We start from the raw sequence: 7,360 nt of genomic DNA on the forward strand, positions 1-7,360 counted from the left end.
CGTTACACTGTAATGCTGCACGTTCTGAGCGAGTACAGCATACTATGCGTTCGACTGGTTGCCCATGCGCAGTAATAAGCCACATGGCTAATTAATATTCACTGCATTGCTGACGTGCAGTGTTTTCTTCCTGGAGTGGTCGCTTTGTGCGCTGATTGGCTGGCAGGACCATGTGATGCGGAGTGGAATACTCCGCATCACGTGGTCCCGCCAGCCAATTAGCGCCATGGAGACACGGAGCGCACAAAGAGCTGCATAACGCGGCTCACTCTGGCGTCCTGCTTCAACACCACCAGGCGTTGCGTTAGGGGCACGTTATGCGACCATAACGTCCCCTAAAACGCAACGTCTTGGTGTGAAAGTAGCCTTCCTGTCTGAAAATGTGACTTTAGTCCTAAGCCAAATCAAGGCGTGATTATGGAGGGGCGTGGGGGAACAAGAGGAATGGCTAACACAGAGAGCTATGTGGATCCAGCATGTACATACCTCTGTGCTTACATTAGGTTGCTTAGCCTCTGGTCAGATATTCTTTTAATTTCATCAAAATCAATGTACAGTGTGTGGCAATGATAGATCCCTCTGATTAGGTGTTGATCAGAGTGTTCTTAATTTTACACACGTTGCTAATTTCTCACATGCTTATGAACTAGACTGAGCACTGTACCCAGATCAGGCATCAGAATCAAACACACACCTTATTGCCCTAACATAAGAAGGAATTCTATATCACTGTCCTGCTGGCTTGGAAAAAGGAAATCTTCTCTGAATGTAGCCCTTTCTTTTGACATGACACTGAGTAAGGCCAGAAACCCACTAGGAGCGATTTTCTGAGCGATTTGCGATTTGGAAACTCTTGCTAATGTAATGCTATGGGTGTGATCCCACTTGAGCGATGTGATTTTATAAAAAGTTCCCCATAGCATTGCATTAGCAAGAGCTTTTTCAAATCGCTAGCGATTAGAAATCGCTCCTAGTGGGTTTCTGGCCTAAGATGTAATTTTTATGCTGATCTAAAGAGCTTACACTTGATGATCTGAATTTTTACAATGCTACTCAAGAAATTGCACTTTATGGAGCTATTAAAGGGTTAATTACAGCTATTTTTATACTAACTATAGTTGATGGATTAACGAGGAAGATAAAAATGAGTAACAAAAGCTTTTGCCCTGTGCAGCCAATTACTCCTGCTGCAAGGTGGATGTTTATGAACCGTCTCATGGCAACTGAACTCCACAATACAGTGCATGGTTGCCATGTTGCAAATTTGAGTTACCAGTTTTTATAAATTCTTAGGTGACCACGGACTGAAATGGAAAAATAAATGTAATTACATTACACTGCATAGACTTCTAGAATACCAACCTATATTTATGGAAATGTTATAATAGATGTGGAATTACTCTGTAACACAATATGGAAGTGCCAAAGCCACTATCTGGGTAAATTAAGCTTCTCTACCACACCCTACTCGTGAGTGTGACTCATTGCGATTTCTGTCCTAATATAGTTATGACATGTAAATTCTTATCAAGTCCCAAAAAAACAATATCAGGAATGTTTTAATCCACAATTTGGCTTTTGTGCCAAGTAATTAAGCAAATTAAAGCTGCAGACACGTTGTTTAATTCTCTCAAAATCCTAATACATTGTGAAGACCTATGCAAGGGGGAAAAAAAGCCGATGACTGCACTATAGCATTGCAAAATAATAATGAATGACTGGAATACTCACCAAATAGTTGAGCATGACTTTTTCAGGGTGCCAACAGTACTTTGCATCTCATCTTGGTTTGTGGCGGTAATGCTCACCGTTTGTGGAACTACATTAAATGTTAAGATGAGATGCAATGGTCTGGCTCTTCCAAAATGGTTTTGTCCTCAGACTTCATCATGAATTGTCTGAGGTTGAAAGAGGAGTGAAACCTTTTGGGAGAAGTAATCGTGAGAACACTAACAAGTCTGCCCAGCCATGCTGGAGAACCTCTTGGGCATCGAGTCACACATCCTGATGTCACTGCATTTGACAAGGTGCCATGAAGGAGAAAGATGGCCATCACCAGGCGAAATATAAAGTGCAAAGACCTTTAGCATGTTTTTCAGCATGTCCGCTTCATGTTAGTAGTTAATATGCTGCAAAGACTTGATTTTACTACAACAGTTTTCACCTGCATGTGTCTTTGGAGTCTCTACAGAGAATTGAAGTACTGTCTAGCACTGTATGTCTGCTCAAGTGTTGCGACTCTCCATGAGTTTTGGCCTAATTTCCAGTTCTTCTGCAGGTACAATAGTCAGCAGCAGTAACCTTTCTCTATCTTTTTAACAAGTCTTAAAGCTTAAAGTGGACCCAAATTAAAAATACAAGATTTCAGAAATAAAATCTATTTTCTAAATTATAATAATAAATAGCAGCCTTTTTTCAGCTGCATGATGACAAATATAAAATATTTTACATTAATTGTAGGAACCCCTCCCTTCCTTTCAAATTGCCGGCCAAAATCCGGCAAACTGGTGGAATAGGTGGTGTCCGGCAATGGAGGAATTGCTAATGGCTGCCACCTGTATAACCCTAGTTATTAAAAGAGAAGGGTGAAAAGCATGCACTGAAATGCTTATAGGCTTGAAGGAGTGTTTATTTATCTGTGTATGTGTTAGAGTGGTGCAACTAAATATTTTTAATAAAAAAAAATTTTTTGGTTTGGGTCCGCTTTAACTAAAATAACATGCAGCATGATGAGACAAAAGGTCCGTACACACGCCGGACTAAAGGCAACGACGGGTCCGTCGTCACCTCCCGCTGGGTGGGCGTTCCAGCGACAGTCCGGCGTGTGTACAGTCTGTCTGCAGACTGATACGGCTGTTTCTGAGCGATCCGCCCGGCTGGAATGCCCACCCAGCGGGAGGTGACGACGGACCCGTCGTTGCCTCCAGTCCGGCGTGTGTACGGACCTTAAGTGTACATATAGTACTAATCCTACTAAAGACTTACCAGAGGTAAACTGGCTGTGACCAAGTGTTTGCTTCACACGTGACACAGCTGTAAGCTGTTTAGGGTCATCTGCCATAATCACCTACTCACATAAAACTTTTCATTGTGTTGGTACAATATCCCCTATGAATCAAATATTTCTTAACTTCGCTCAATCACATTTCTAAGATTGTGGAGAACAAGGGATGATTTAATTGGTATTTCAAAACAGCAAAGATTTTTTAAAATGATATATGGATATTATCTGAAACCATCACAGGAATTAAAGGAGAACTGTAGTGAGAGGTATATGGAGGCAGCCATGTTTCTTTCCTTTTAAGCAATACCAGTTGCCTGGCAGCCCTGCTGATCTATTTGGCTGAAGTAATGGCTGAATCACACCAGAAACAAGCATGCAGCTAATCTTGTCATATCTGTCAAAATTGTCAGAAACACCCGATCTGCTGCATGCTTGTTCAGGGCCTATGACCGAATGTATTAGAGGCAGAAGTTTAGCAGGATAGCCAGGTAACTGGTATTGCTTAAATGGAAACAAATATGGCAGCCTCCATATACCTCTCACTACAGTTGTCCTTTAAGGTAACGTGATCTATCATATATTTCTACTCCAAATGTGCCTAAAGCTTTTGAACATTCTATCTCACGTTTTTGTAATCTTAGTACAATTAGCTATTGTGTATTATTGGCTAAGAAGCTATCTTTTAATGCAGGGGTCCCCAACCTTTTTCGCCCCGGGGACCACTTTGTGACCTAGTGGTCAGTATCATGCGCAGCGGGTTACGGGGGGGGGGGGGGGGTGCGGCGGCATAGCTAGAATAGTTGCCCCAGTATAATGCCCCAGTATAGCTAGTATAGTCCCAGTATGGGTAGGTAGTGCCCCAGTATAGCTAGTAAAGTGCCCAGTATAGCTAGTATAGTGCCCCAGTATGGCTAGTAGTATAGTGCCCCAGTATGGCTAGTATAGTGCCCCAGTATAGCTAGTATAGTGCCCCAGTATAGTGCCCAGTATAGCTAGTATAGTGCCCCAGTATAGCTAGTATAGTGCCCAGTATAGCTAGTTAGAGATGGCCTGAACCGTTCGCAGGTGAATCTCTCTGGGCCTTCTACTACTTCCGAGTGGCAATGACCTGGAGTAGTACGCCTGCGCTGCCCGGCAGAGCGTGTCCTAGATCGCTGCTGTAATAGGAGATGCTGATAAGAGGAGAGCGGCGCCTGGGGTTCTATAAAAAAGGAAGCGGCCGCCCGCTCATAAGGTAACAGGAGCGGGGGGAGGGGCGAAAGGCCAGACCCACCGCAAAACTGCCAACGGACCGGCAGTGGGCCGTGGCCCGGTGGTTGGGGACCCGTTTTAATGGACCTGTTTAGGCTGAGGAGTGATATCATTTATCATGTTGATGGGTAGGTACATTTTACTTCTAATACGGTACATAAGCTAAATTATGACTGGGCAGAGTGGAAAGCATTTATATTTAATAATTCCTGATTCGTGATAACAAAGGTACTAATGTGTCATCCTAGTAAAGGGTTTCCACTTGCTTCTTTTTGGTATAGGGATCTTTGTATTATATGCCAATGAAAAGCTGCCATGTTTTCCCCAAGTTGGGAAGTTTGTTGGCTCAACACTTAAAAATTAATAAACGGTTTATAATATAATATTTCTGAACAATGTCAATTACGGTCACTTCTACAACACTGCACTTCCACAGTCCTATAATACCATTCCCTTAAACCAGAGGCTGTTATAAATATAGCACACTGAAAGTGAAATTGTAACCACCAGAATATTTTGGAAATGTTAGAAACACATCCCAAGAATGACCAATGAGCTGCTATGCATGTTGACTCGCAGTGGTATTCCTAAATGTCAAATCTTAAAGCAGTAGGATCAGCCATACTATGCCAGGGAAAAAAAAACCACATATATAAGTAGATAAATACTTGATCTACTTACATAATACATGTATTATACTGTCCACGTTTTGATTTCAGTGAATGTTGTATAGTAAATGACAAGAATTCTGTTCCTGGTGGGGGCCAAGTCTTTTGCCCACAGTTAAGGCTAACTCGTGATGTCATTTCTGCCCTTTGCTTTTTTTCTTGTCTCCTCCAATCGCTGAGTCATCTCAGCCTTGCTTGTAAACACCAGCGAGTAGGGGATCAGGTTTCAGATAAGCAGCAGACAGGGAAATAAAGGGAAGAGGAGGAATAGGTCATAGATAAAAGAACCCCCAGCATGCAATTCTTTGGCACGGACTACTAAAGGGCCAGTGCTCCTTAAGTATGTGATAACTCCAAATCATAACAGCAGAAAAAGTTTTGAAAGTTTTGAATGCAGGATTAGCATCTTTATCACTTAATACACTCAGACCAGTTGCTGTTGAAATTTGATTTTTATGGTGATGATACCGCTTTAAGGGGAATGTGCAAACAGTTAAAACAATTCTACAGAATTGTGTTTTTGTTTTCAATTTGAGTAGGACTTTAAAGCTGAACTGTAACAGCTGGCAACCCAATACCAATACTGAGGCGAAATGCTGTATTTCAGGTGATTCCTTCTGGTGACCTACAGTGCCTTCCAGAAGTATTCTTCGCAATTTTCATGTTTTGTTGCCTCACAACCTGGAATTAACCATCTTAGCGGTATGGACGAGCTCAGCTCGTCCATCACCGCCGATGGCTGCCGCTCAGGCCCTGCTGGGCCGATTTTGCTGAAATAAAGAGCAGCACACGCAGCCGGCACTTTGCCAGCCGCGTGTGCTGCCCGATCGCCGCCGCTCTGCGGCGATCCGCCGCGAGCAGCGGCGAAAGAGGGTCCCCCCAGCCGCCTGAGCCCTGCGCAGCCGGAACAAATAGTTCCGGCCAGCGCTAAGGGCTGGATCGGAGGCGTCTGACGTCAGGACGTCGGCTGACGTCCATGACGTCACTCCGCTTGTCGCCATGGCGACAGGAGAAGCCAAACACGGAAGGCTGCTCATTGCGGCCTTCCGTGTTACTTCTGGCTGCCGGAGGCGATCGGAAGAACGCCTCCGGAGCGCCATCTAGTGGGCTTTCATGCAGCCAACTTTCAGTTGGCTGCATGAAATAGTTTTTTTTTTATTTAAAAAAAACCCTCCCGCAGCCGCCCTGGCGATCTTAATAGAACGCCAGGGTGGTTAAGATGGACTGTTTGCACCACTTCATAGATAGAATATACCTGCAACGTCAAAAATGTATTATTTGGTTTGTTATAAAGCAAATAAAAAAATAGGACAAAATAACTAAATAACTTCAGCTTCCAGAAGTATTCATTCCCCCTAAAGTTAGTGCTTTGTGGGGCCACCTTTTGCAGCAATTACAGCTGCAAGTCACTTTGGATATGTTTCAGTGAGCTTGCCACTGATCTAAGCACAGATTCTCTATTGGATCGATGAGTTGGCGATTCCAACACATTTAAAATTTACCGCTGAAACCACTCAAGTGTTGCTTGAGCAGTATGCTTCAGGTCATTGCTCTGCTGGAAGGTGAACCTTCATCCCAGTCTCAATTCACTGGCAGACCGACACCGGTTTTGCTCAAGAATATCCCTGTATATAGCAACATGCATCTTTCTCTCGACTCGGGCCACTTTCCCAGTCCCTGGGTTTCAATATTTTTGCAAGGCAATGTAAATGTAGTTTTCCTTTTCTGCCAAACACCACCTGGCAATAAACGCAGGGTAAATGATGCAATGCCCCTCACTTCCATGTCAGAAATACTATATGAAGATGAATCTCCTTAAAGATAATGCCATGCTTACTTTCTATTTGCACAAGAGATTCTTTACAGAGGGGATAGCAATTTTTTTTACAATTGAATATCTGAAAGTCTGTAAAGAGCTGACAGTGCTATTAGACTGCTCGAGATGGATAAGCATTTCCAGTGTAAACCACTCCACTCAGGGGAGCTTGGAGGAAGAGATGGGGTGTGTACACACATCCAATTTTACCACCTCCACATAGTATGAGGGCTAACAGATTTTGAATACTATCAATAAATTGTGTAGGTAAGCTCTCACATTGTGTACCTACAATCCTGCCGCCAGGAGACAGCCTATATACAGAATATCCTGCTCCTGCACAAGTCCTGGTGGCATTAATTACTATTCCCCCTCCAGGTCGACGTGGGGAACAGCTGACAGCTGAATTAGTGTTTTAAAAGTAAGTTAAACTCCGTCTTCTGACAGCACCAGAGTTACTCACTGTGCGACGCTATAGCCGTAATTTCTATTACGTTCTATGGTGGTGCCCCGGCTGTGCCCAAATCTCCTGTGCTGTTATTACAGCGCTCGCTCACACTACATCAGCTCTGTTGAGACACTAATTACCTCACCTGAATGTTTGAGGTTTTCTGCAAAACA

Source organism: Hyperolius riggenbachi, chromosome 2 (genome assembly GCF_040937935.1).
Source record: "Hyperolius riggenbachi isolate aHypRig1 chromosome 2, aHypRig1.pri, whole genome shotgun sequence".
In the NCBI taxonomy this organism is placed as follows: Eukaryota; Metazoa; Chordata; class Amphibia; order Anura; family Hyperoliidae; genus Hyperolius; species Hyperolius riggenbachi.